This window comes from Pristiophorus japonicus, chromosome 28 (genome assembly GCF_044704955.1).
Source record: "Pristiophorus japonicus isolate sPriJap1 chromosome 28, sPriJap1.hap1, whole genome shotgun sequence".
NCBI classification, from domain to species: domain Eukaryota; kingdom Metazoa; phylum Chordata; class Chondrichthyes; family Pristiophoridae; genus Pristiophorus; species Pristiophorus japonicus.
Window position 1 is genome coordinate 4,790,043 of NC_092004.1, and position 14,053 is coordinate 4,804,095.

A 14,053-nucleotide genomic window follows, 5' to 3' on the forward strand; every position below is an offset into this window, starting at 1 on the left:
CAACTGACCACAGTCTCAACACAGTCTGACCTAGAAACCAGAAACTGACCAACTGCTCACAGTCTGACCGAGACAACATGAAACTGACTAACAGACCAAGACAACATGAAACTGAACAAATGACCACAGTCTGACCTAGAAACCAAAAACTGACCAAATGACCACAGTCTGACCTAGGAACCACAAACTGAACATCAGGCCACATTCTGACCTAGCAGCCAATATCTGACCAACTGACCACAGTCTGACCTCGAAATCAGAAACTGACCAACTGATCACAGTCTGACCTCGAAACCAGAAACTGACCAACTGACCACAGTCTGACCTGAAACCAGAAACTGACCAACTGACAACATTCTTAACTCGCAACCAGAAACTGAGGGAACTGACCACAATCTGACCTCGAAACCAGAGACTGACCAAATTACTACAGTCTGACCTCGTAACCAGAAACTGTCCGAATGACCACAGTCTGACCGAGACAACACGAAATTGATCAACTGACCAGTCTGACCTCGAAACCAGAAACGGACCAAATGACCACAGTCTGACCGAGAATCCAGAAACTGACCAAATGACCACAGTCTGACCTAGCAACCACAAACTGTCCATCAGGCCACATTCTGACGTAGCAGCCAATATCTGACCAACTGACCACAGTCTGACGTAGAAACCAGCAATTGACGAACTGTCCACAGTCTGACCTAGAAATCAGAAACTGACGAACACATCACAGACTGACATCGAAACCAGAAACTGACCAACTGACCACAGTCTGACCTGAAACCAGAAACTGACCAACTGACCACATTCTTAACTCGCTATCAGAAACTGAGGGAACTGACCACAATCTGACCTCGAAACCAGAGACTGACCAAATCACCACAGTCTGACCTCGTAACCAGAAACTCTCCGAATGACCACAGTCTGACCGAGACAACACGAAATTGATCAACTGACCAGTCTGACCTAGAATCCAGAAACTGACCAACGGATCACAGTCTGACCAAGATACCGGAAACTGACCAACTGACCACAGTCTGACCAAGAAACATGAAATTGACCAACTGACCACATTCTGACCTTTAAAGCAGCAACTAACCAACTTACCAAAGTCTTACCTAGTAAAACAAGCGACTGACCAACTGACCACAATCAGACCCAGAAACCAGGAACTGACCAACTGACCACAGTCTGACCTAGAAACCAGGAACTGACCAACTGCCCACAGTCTGACCGAGACAAGCCGAAACAGAGCAACTGACCACAATCTGACCTCAAAACCAGAAACTGTCCAACTGACCACAGTCTGACCTAGAAACCAGAAACTGTCCAACTGCCCATAGTCTGAGCTAGAAAACAGAAACTGAACAACTGACCACAATCTGACCTAGAAACCAGAAACGGACCAATTGACCACATGCTGATCTAGACACCAAAGCTGACCAACTGACCAAAGTCCGACAGAGACAACCCCAAACTGGCCAACTGACCACAGTCTGACCTAGAAACGAGCAACTGATCAACTGACCACAGTCTGACCGAGCAACAAGCAACTGACCAACTAACCAAAGGATGACTTAGCAAACAAAAAGTAACAAACTTACCAGAGAAACAGATCTATACAACAAGAAACTGACCAACTGACCACAGTCTGACCGAGAAACCAGAAACAGACCAACTGACCACAGTCTGTCCACAGTCTGACCTAGAAATCAGAAACTGACCAACTGCCCACAGTCTGACCGAGACAACATGAAACTTACCAACTGACCAAGACAACACGAAACTGTTCAAATGAACTCTGTCTGACCTAGAAACCAGAAACCGAGCAACTCACCCCAATCTGACCTCGAAACCAGAAACTGACCAACTGACCACAGTCTTTCGTAGAAACGCGAAACTGACCAACTGACCACAATCTGACCTCGATACAAGAAACTGTCCAACTGACCACATTCTTCACTCGAAAAAAGAAACTGACCAACTGACCACATTCTGAGCTAGAAACCAGAAACTGAACATCTGACCTCAGTCTGCCACAAAAACAGAAACTGACCAACTGACCACAGTCTGACCTAGAAAGCACAACCTGTCCAACTACCCACAGTCTCACCAAGAAACCAGAAACTGACCAACGCACCACAGTCTGACTGAGAAAACAGAAACTGACCAACTGACCACAGTCTGATCTAGGAACCGGAAACTGACCAACTGACTTCAATCTGATCTAGATAGCAGAAACTGACCAACTGACCACAGTCTCACCACAGTCTGACCTAGAAACCAGAAATTGACCAACTGCCCACAGTCTGACCGAGACAACATGAAACTGACCAACAGACCACGACAACACGAAACTGAACAAATGACCACAGTCTGACCTAGAAACCAGAAACTGACCAAATGACACAGTCTGACCTAGCAACCACAAACTGTCCATCAGGCCACATTCTGTCCTAGCAGCCAGTATCTGACCAACTGACCACAGTCTGACGTAGAAACCAGCTATTGAACAACTGACAACAGTCTGACCTAGAAATCAGAAACTGACCAACTGGCCACAGTCTGACCTAAATACCAGAAACTGTCCAACTGACCACAGTCTGACCTCGAAACCAGAAACTGACCAACTGACCACATTCTGACCTCGGACCAGAAACTGACCAACTGACCACATTCTTTACTCGAAAACAGAAACTGACCAACTAACCACATTCTGACCTATAAACCAAGAACTAACCATCAGACCTCAGTCTCACCTAGCAACCAGCAACTTACCAACTGACGACAGTCTGACCGATCAACCTGAAACTGACGAACTGACAACAGTCTTACCGAGACAACCAGAAACTGAGAAACTGACCACAGTCTGAACTATAAACCAGAAATTGACTAACTGACCACAGTCTCACCGAGCAACCAGAAACTGACCAACTGACCACAGTCTGCCCGAGGCAACATGAAACTGACCAACTGACCACATTCTTCACTCGAAACCAGAAACTGACCAACTGACCACAGTCTGATCTAGAAACCACAACCTGTCCAACTACCCACAGTCTGACCTAGAAAACAGAAACTGACCAACGGACCACAGTCTGACCGAGGCAACATGAAACTGACCAACTGACCACAGTCTGTCGTAGAAATCCGAAACTGACCAACTGACCACATTCTGACCTCGAAACCAGAAACTGTCCAACTGACCACATTCTTCACTCGAAACCAGAAACTGACCAACTGACCACATTCTGAGTTAGAAACCAGAAACTGACCATCTGACCTCAGTCTGACATAAAAACAGAAACTGACCAACAGACCACAGTCTGACCTAGAAACCACAAACTGTCCAACTATCCACAGTCTGACCTTGGAACCAGAAACTGACCAACGGACCACAGTCTGACCGAGTAAACAGAAACTGACCAACTCTCCACAATCTGACCTAGAAACCAGAAACTGACCAACTACACACAGTCTGACCTAGAAACCAAAATCTGACCAATGGACCACAGTCTGACCGAGAAAATAGAAATTGACAAACTGACAACAGTCTGACCTAGGAACCAGAAACTGACCAACTGACCACAGTCTGACCGAAGCAACATGAAACTGACCAACTGACGACAGTCTGATCTAGAAACCAGAAATTGACTAACTGACCACAGTCTGACTTATAAAGCAGCAACTAACCAACTTACCAAAATCTTACCTAGCAAACCAGCGACTGACCAACTGACCAAGTCAGACCCAGAAACCAGGAACTGACCAACTGACCACAGTCTGACCTAGAAACCAGGAACTGACCAACTGACCACAGTCTGACCGAGACAACCCGAAACTGAGTAACTGACCACAATCTGACCTCGAAACCAGAAACTGTCCAACTGACCACAGTATGACCTATAAACCAAAAACTGACAAACTGCCCACAGTCTGACCTAGAAACCAGAAACCGACCAACTGACCACATGCTGACCAAGACACCAAAGCTGACCAACTGACCAAAGTCTGACAGAGACAATCCTAAACTGACCAACTGACCACAGTCTGACCTAGAAAACAGTAACTGATCAACTGACCACAGTCTGACCGAGAATCAAGCAACTGACCAACTGACCACAGGATGACTTAGCAAACAAAAAGTAAAAAACTTACCAGAGAAACAGATCTACACAACCAGAAACTGACCAACTGACCACAGTCTGACCGAGAAACCAGAAACACACCAACTGACCACAGTCTGACCACAGTCTGACCTAGAAATCAGAAACTGACCAACTGCCCACATTCTGTCCGAGACAACATGAAACTGACCAACTGACCAAGACAACACGAAACTGACCAACTGACCACATTCTTTACTCGAAACCAGAAACTGACCAACTAACCACATTCTGACCTATAAACCAAGAACTAACCATCGGACCTCAGTCTGACCTAGCAAACAGCAACTTACCAACTGACGACAGTCTGACCGATCAACCTGAAACTGACGAACTGACAACAGTCTTACCGAGACAACCAGAAACTGAGAAACTGACCACAGTCTGAACTATAAACCAGAAATTGACTAACTGACCACAGTCTCACCGAGCAACCAGAAACTGACCAACTGACCACAGTGTGACGGAGACAACACGAAACTGAACAAATGACCACTATCTGACCTAGAAACCAGAAAGTCACAACCTGACCAGAGAAACAGACCTAGACAACCAGAAACTGACCAACTGACCACATTCTGATCAAGAAACCAGCAACTGACGAATTGACCAGAATGACCTGGAATCCAAAAAGTAACAAACTGAACACAGATTCATCTAACAATCAGCAACTGACAAACTGTCCATAGGTGGCCTAGCATGTAGCAATTAACTAACTGCCCATAGCCTGACCGAGAACCAGCAACTGGCCAACTGACCACAGTCTGACATAGAACCATCAACTGACCAACTGCCCACAGTCTGACCTAGGAAGCAGAAACTGTCCAACTGAGCATAGTCTGAACGAGGAACCAGAAACTGACCAACTGAGCACAGACTGACGTAGCAACAAGCAACTGACCACAGTCTGACCTAGAAACCTGAAACTGAACAACTCACACAGTCTGACCGAGACACCAGGAACTGACCAACTGACCACATTCTGACCTAGGAACCAGAATCTGAACTGACCAAAGTCTGACAGAGACAACCCGTAACTGACCAACTGACCAAAGTCCGACGTCGAAACAAGAAACTGATAAACTGATCACAGTCTGACCTAGAAACCAGAAACTGATCAACTGACCAAAGTCTGACCGAGTAACAAACAACTGACCAACTGACCACAGGATGACCTAGCAACCAAAAAGTAACAAACTGACCAGTGAAACAGACCTAGACAACCAGAAACTGACCAACTGACCACAGTCAGACCGAGAAACCAGAAACTGAACAAGTGACCACAGTCTGACCACAGTCTGACCTAGAAACGAGAAACTGACCAACTGCCCACAGTCTGAGCGAGACAACATGAAACTGACCAACTGACCAATACAACCCGAAACTGAGCAAATGATCACAGTCTTACCTCGAAACCATAAACTGAGCAACTGACCACATGCAGACCTAGAAACCAGAAACTGAACATCTGACCTCAATCTGACCTAAAAACAGAAACTGACCAACTGACCACAGTCTGACCTAGAAACCAGAAACTGACCAACGGACCACACTCTGATCTAGAAACCTGAAACTGACCAACTGCCCACAGTCTGACCGAGACAACATGAAAGTGACCAACTGACCAAGACAGCACGGAACTGACCAAATGACCACGGACTGACCTAGAAACCAGAAACTGACCAACTGACCACAGTCTGACCGAGAAACCAGAAACATACCAACTGACCACAGTCTGACCACAGTCTGACCTAGAAATCAGAAACTGACCAACTGCCCACATTCTGTCCGAGACAACATGAAACTGACCAACTGACCAAGACAACACGAAACTGACCAACTGACCACATTCTTTACTCGAAACCAGAAACTGACCAACTAACCACATTCTGACCTATAAACCAAGAACTAACCATCGGACCTCAGTCTGACCTAGCAAACAGCAACTTACCAACTGACGACAGTCTGACCGATCAACCTGAAACTGACGAACTGACAACAGTCTTACCGAGACAACCAGAAACTGAGAAACTGACCACAGTCTGAACTATAAACCAGAAATTGACTAACTGACCACAGTCTCACCGAGCAACCAGAAACTGACCAACTGACCACAGTGTGACGGAGACAACACGAAACTGAACAAATGACCACTATCTGACCTAGAAACCAGAAAGTCACAAACTGACCAGAGAAACAGACCTAGACAACCAGAAACTGACCAACTGACCACATTCTGATCAAGAAACCAGCAACTGACGAATTGACCAGAATGACCTGGAATCCAAAAAGTAACAAACTGAACACAGATTCATCTAACAATCAGCAACTGACAAACTGTCCATAGGTGGCCTAGCATGTAGCAATTAACTAACTGCCCATAGCCTGACCGAGAACCAGCAACTGGCCAACTGACCACAGTCTGACATAGAACCATCAACTGACCAACTGCCCACAGTCTGACCTAGGAAGCAGAAACTGTCCAACTGAGCATAGTCTGAACGAGGAACCAGAAACTGACCAACTGAGCACAGACTGACGTAGCAACAAGCAACTGACCACAGTCTGACCTAGAAACCTGAAACTGAACAACTCACACAGTCTGACCGAGACACCAGGAACTGACCAACTGACCACATTCTGACCTAGGAACCAGAATCTGAACTGACCAAAGTCTGACAGAGACAACCCGTAACTGACCAACTGACCAAAGTCCGACGTCGAAACAAGAAACTGATAAACTGATCACAGTCTGACCTAGAAACCAGAAACTGATCAACTGACCAAAGTCTGACCGAGTAACAAGCAACTGACCAACTGACCACAGGATGACCTAGCAACCAAAAAGTAACAAACTGACCAGTGAAACAGACCTAGACAACCAGAAACTGACCAACTGACCACAGTCAGACCGAGAAACCAGAAACTGAACAAGTGACCACAGTCTGACCACAGTCTGACCTAGAAACGAGAAACTGACCAACTGCCCACAGTCTGAGCGAGACAACATGAAACTGACCAACTGACCAATACAACCCGAAACTGAGCAAATGATCACAGTCTTACCTCGAAACCATAAACTGAGCAACTGACCACATGCAGACCTAGAAACCAGAAACTGAACATCTGACCTCAATCTGACCTAAAAACAGAAACTGACCAACTGACCACAGTCTGACCTAGAAACCAGAAACTGACCAACGGACCACACTCTGATCTAGAAACCTGAAACTGACCAACTGCCCACAGTCTGACCGAGACAACATGAAAGTGACCAACTGACCAAGACAGCACGGAACTGACCAAATGACCACGGACTGACCTAGAAACCAGAAACTGAGCAACTGACTACAATCTGACCTCGCAAACAGTATCTGACCAATTGACCACAGTCTGACGTAGAAACCAGCAACTCACCAACTGACCACAGTCTGAGCTTGAAACCCGAAACTGAGCAACTGACCACAATCTGACCTCGAAACCAGAAACTGACAATCTGACCTCAGTCTGACCTAAAAACATAAACTGACCAACTGACCACAGTCTGAACTGGAAATCAGAAACTGTCCAGCTGACCACATTCTGACCTAGAAACCAGAAACTGACCATCTGACATCAGTCTGACCTACAAACAGAAACTGACCAACTGACCACAGTTTGACATAGAAAAAAGAACCTGACCAACTGACCACATCTGACGTAGAAAACAGAAACTAATCAACTAATCACAGTCTGCCCGAGGCAACATGAAACTGACCAAATGACCACATTCTTCACTCGAAACCAGAAACTGACCAACTGACCACAGTCTGATCTAGAAACCACAACCTGTCCAACTACCCACAGTCTGACCTAGAAAACAGAAACTGACCAACGGACCACAGTCTGACCGAGAAAACAGAAACTGACCAACTGAACACTGTCTGACCTAGGAACCAGAAACTGACCAACTGACCACAGTCTGACCGAGGCAACATGAAACTGACCAACTGACCACAGTCTGTCGTAGAAACCCGAAACTGACCAACTGACCACATTCTGACCTCGAAACCAGAAACTGTCCAACTGACCACATTCTTCACTCGAAACCAGAAACTGACCAACTGACCACATTCTGAGTTAGAAACCAGAAACTGACCATCTGACCTCAGTCTGACATAAAAACAGAAACTGACCAACAGACCATAGTCTGACCTAGAAACCACAACCTGTCCAACTACCCACAGTCTGACCTAGAAAACAGAAACTGACCAACGGACCACAGTCTGACCGAGAAAACAGAAACTGACCAACTGACCACAGTCTGACCTCGAAACCAGAAACTGACCAACTGACCACAGTCTTTCGTAGAAACCCGAAACTGACCAACTGACCACAATCTGACCTCGATACAAGAAACTGTCCAACTGACCACATTCTTCACTCGAAAAAAGAAACTGACCAACTGACCACATTCTGAGCTAGAAACCAGAAACTGAACATCTGACCTCAGTCTGACACAAAAACAGAAACTGACCAACTGACCACAGTCTGACCTAGAAAGCACAACCTGTCCAACTACCCACAGTCTGACCAAGAAACCAGAAACTGACCAACGCACCACAGTCTGACTGAGAAAACAGAAACTGACCAACTGACCACAGTCTGATCTAGGAACCGGAAACTGACCAACTGACCTCAATCTGATCTAGATAGCAGAAACTGACCAACTGACCACAGTCTCACCACAGTCTGACCTAGAAACCAGAAATTGACCAACTGCCCACAGTCTGACCGAGACAACATGAAACTGACCAACAGACCAAGACAACACGAAACTGAACAAATGACCACAGTCTGACCTAGAAACCAGAAACTGAGCAACTGACCACAATCTGACCTCGAAACCAGAAACTGACCAAATGACCACATTCTGACCTAGCAACCACAAACTGTCCATCAGGCCACATTCTGTCCTAGCAGCCAGAATCTGACCAACTGACCACAGTCTGACGTAGAAACCAGCTATTGACCAACTGACAACATTCTGACCTAGAAATCAGAAACTGACCAACTGGCCACAGTCTGACCTAAATACCAGAAACTGTCCAACTGACCACAGTCTGACCTGGAAACCAGAAACTGACCAACTGACCACATTCTGACCTCGGACCAGAAACTGACCAACTGACCACATTCTTTACTCGAAAACAGAAACTGACCAACTAACCACATTCTGACCTATAAACCAAGAACTAACCATCAGACCTCAGTCTGACCTAGCAACCAGCAACTTACCAACTGACGACAGTCTGACCGATCAACCTGAAACTGACGAACTGACAACAGTCTTACCGAGACAACCAGAAACTGAGAAACTGACCACAGTCTGAACTATAAACCAGAAATTGACTAACTGACCACAGTCTCACCGAGCAACCAGAAACTGACCAACTGACCACAGTGTGACGGAGACAACACGAAACTGAACAAATGACCACTATCTGACCTAGAAACCAGAAAGTCACAAACTGACCAGAGAAACAGACCTAGACAACCAGAAACTGACCAACTGACCACATTCTGATCAAGAAACCAGCAACTGACGAATTGACCAGAATGACCTGGAATCCAAAAAGTAATAAACAGACACAGACTCATCTAACAATCAGCAACTGACAAACTGTCCACAGGTGGCCTAGCATGTAGCAATTAACCAACTGCCCATAGCCTGACCGAGAACCAGCAACTGGCCAACTGACCACAGTCTGACATAGAACCATCAACTGACCAACTGCCCACAGTCTGACCTAGGAAGCAGAAACTGTCCAACTGAGCATAGTCTGACCGAGGAACCAGAAACTGACCAACTGAGCACAGACTGACCTAGCAACAAGCAACTGACCACAGTCTGACCTAGAAACCTGAAACTGAACAACTCACACAGTCTGACCTAGACACCAGGAACTGACCAACTGACCACATTCTGACCTAGGAACCAGAATCTGAACTGACCAAAGTCTAATAGAGACAACCCGTAACTGACCAACTGACCAAAGTCCGACGTCGAAACAAGAAACTGATAAACTGATCAGAGTCTGACCTAGAAACCAGAAACTGATCAACTGACCACAGTCTGACCGAGCAACAAGCAACTGACCAACTGACCACAGGATGACCTAGCAACCAAAAAGTAACAAACTGACCAGTGAAACAGATCTAGACAACCAGAAACTGACCAACTGACCACAGTCAGACCGAGAAACCAGAAACTGAACAAGTGACCACAGTCTGACCACAGTCTGACCTAGAAACGAGAAACTGACCAACTGCCCACAGTCTGAGCGAGACAACATGAAACTGACCAACTGACCAATACTACCCGAAACTGAGCAAATGATCACAGTTTTACCTCGAAACCATAAACTGAGCAACTGACCACATTCAGACCTAGAAACCAGAAACTGAACATCTGACCTCAATCTGACCTAAAAACAGAAACTGACCAACTGACCACAGTCTGACCTAGAAACCAGAAACTGACCAACGGACCACACTCTGATCTAGAAACCTGAAACTGACCAACTGCCCACAGTCTGACCGAGACAACATGAAAGTGACCAACTGGCCAAGACAGCACGGAACTGACCAAATGACCACAGACTGTCCTAGAAACCAGAAACTGAGCAACTGACTACAATCTGACCTCGCAAACAGTATCTGACAATTGACCACAGTCTGACGTTGAAACCAGCAACTGACCAACTGACCACAGTCTGAACTGGAAATCAGAAATTGTCCAGCTGACCACATTCTGACCTAGAAACCAGAAACTGACCATCTGACATCAGTCTGACCTAAAAACAGAAAGTGACCAACTGACCACAGTTTGACATAGAAAAAAGAACCTGACCAACTGACCACATCTGACGTAGAAAACAGAAACTAACCAACTAATCACAGTCTGCCCGAGGCAACATGAAACTGACCAACTGACCACATTCTTCACTCGAAACCAGAAACTGACCAACTGACCACAGTCTGATCTAGAAACCACAACCTGTCCAACTACCCACAGTCTGACCTAGAAAACACAAACTGACCAACGGACCACAGTCTGACCGAGAAAGCAGAAACTGACCATCTGACCACAGTCTTACCTAGGAACCAGAAACTGACCAACTGACCACAGTCTGACCGAGGCAACATGAAACTGACCAACTGACCACTGTCTGTCGTAGAAATCCGAAACTGACCAACTGACCACATTCTGACCTCGAAACCAGAAACTGTCCAACTGACCACATTCTTCACTCGAAACCAGAAACTGACCAACTGACCACATTCTGAGTTAGAAACCAGAAACTGACCATCTGACCTCAGTCTGACATAAAAACAGAAACTGACCAACAGACCACAGTCTGACCTAGAAACCACAAACTGTCCAACTATCCACAGTCTGACCTTGGAACCAGAAACTGACCAACGGACCACAGTCTGACCGAGTAAACAGAAACTGACCAACTGACCACAATCTGACCTAGAAACCAGAAACTGACCAACTACACACAGTCTGACCTAGAAACCAAAATCTGACCAACTGACCACAGTCTGACCGAGAAAATAGAAATTGACAAACTGACAACAGTCTGACCTAGGAACCAGAAACTGACCAACTGACCACAGTCTGACCGAAGCAACATGAAACTGACCAACTGACGACAGTCTGATCTAGAAACCAGAAATTGACTAACTGACCACAGTCTGACTTATAAAGCAGCAACTAACCAACTTACCAAAATCTTACCTAGCAAACCAGCGACTGACCAACTGACCAAGTCAGACCCAGAAACCAGGAACTGACCAACTGACCACAGTCTGACCTAGAAACCAGGAACTGACCAACTGACCACAGTCTGACCGAGACAACCCGAAACTGAGCAACTGACCACAATCTGACCTCGAAACCAGAAACTGTCCAACTGACCACAGTATGACCTATAAACCAAAAACTGACAAACTGCCCACAGTCTGACCTAGAAACCAGAAACCGACCAACTGACCACATGCTGACCAAGACACCAAAGCTGACCAACTGACCAAAGTCTGACAGAGACAATCCTAAACTGACCAACTGACCACAGTCTGACCTAGAAAACAGTAACTGATCAACTGACCACAGTCTGACCGAGAATCAAGCAACTGACCAACTGACCACAGGATGACTTAGCAAACAAAAAGTAAAAAACTTACCAGAGAAACAGATCTACACAACCAGAAACTGACCAACTGACCACAGTCTGACCGAGAAACCAGAAACATACCAACTGACCACAGTCTGACCACAGTCTGACCTAGAAATTAGAAACTGACCAACTGCCCACATTCTGTCCGAGACAACATGAAACTGACCAACTGACCAAGACAACACGAAACTGACCAACTGATCACATTCTTTACTCGAAACCAGAAACTGACCAACTAACCACATTCTGACCTATAAACCAAGAACTAACCATCGGACCTCAGTCTGACCTAGCAACCAGCAACTTACCAACTGACGACAGTCTGACCGATCAACCTGAAACTGACGAACTGACAACAGTCTTACCGAGACAACCAGAAACTGAGAAACTGACCACAGTCTGAACTATAAACCAGAAATTGACTAACTGACCACAGTCTCACCGAGCAACCAGAAACTGACCAACTGACCACAGTGTGACGGAGACAACACGAAACTGAACAAATGACCACTAACTGACCTAGAAACCAGAAAGTCACAAACTGACCAGAGAAACAGACCTAGACAACCAGAAACTGACCAACTGACCACATTCTGATCAAGAAACCAGCAACTGACGAATTGACCAGAATGACCTGGAATCCAAAAAGTAACAAACTGAACACAGACTCATCTAACAATCAGCAACTGACAAACTATCCACAGGTGGCCTAGCATGTAGCAATTAACCAACTGCCCATAGCCTGATCGAGAACCAGCAACTGGCCAACTGACCACAGTCTGACATAGAACCATCAACTGACCAACTGCCCACAGTCTGACCGAGGAAGCAGAAACTGTCCAACTGAGCATAGTCTGACCGAGGAACCAGAAACTGACCAACTGAGCACAGACTGACCTAGCAACAAGCAACTGACCACAGTCTGACCTAGAAACCTGAAACTGAACAACTCACACAGTCTGACCTAGACACCAGGAACTGACCAACTAACCACATTCTGACCTAGGAACCAGAATCTGAACTGACCAAAGTCTGACAGAGACAACCCGTAACTGACCAACTGACCAAAGTCCGACGTCGAAACAAGAAACTGATAAACTGATCACAGTCTGACCTAGAAACCAGAAACTGATCAACTGACCAAAGTCTGACCGAGCAACAAGCAACTGACCAACTGACCACAGGATGACCTAGCAACCAAAAAGTAACAAACTGACCAGTGAAACAGACCTAGACAACCAGAAACTGACCAACTGACCACAGTCAGACCGAGAAAACAGAAACTGAACAAGTGACCACAGTCTGACCACAGTCTGACCTAGAAACGAGAAACTGACCAACTGCCCACAGTCTGAGCGAGACAACATGAAACTGACCAACTGACCAATACAACCCGAAACTGAGCAAATGATCACAGTCTTACCTCGAAACCATAAACTGAGCAACTGACCACATTCAGACCTAGAAACCAGAAACTGAACATCTGACCTCAATCTGACCTAAAAACAGAAACTGACCAACTGACCACAGTCTGACCTAGAAACCAGAAACTGACCAACGGACCACACTCTGATCTAGAAACCTGAAACTGACCAACTGCCCACAGTCTGACCGAGACAACATGAAAGTGACCAACTGACCAAGACAGCACGGAACTGA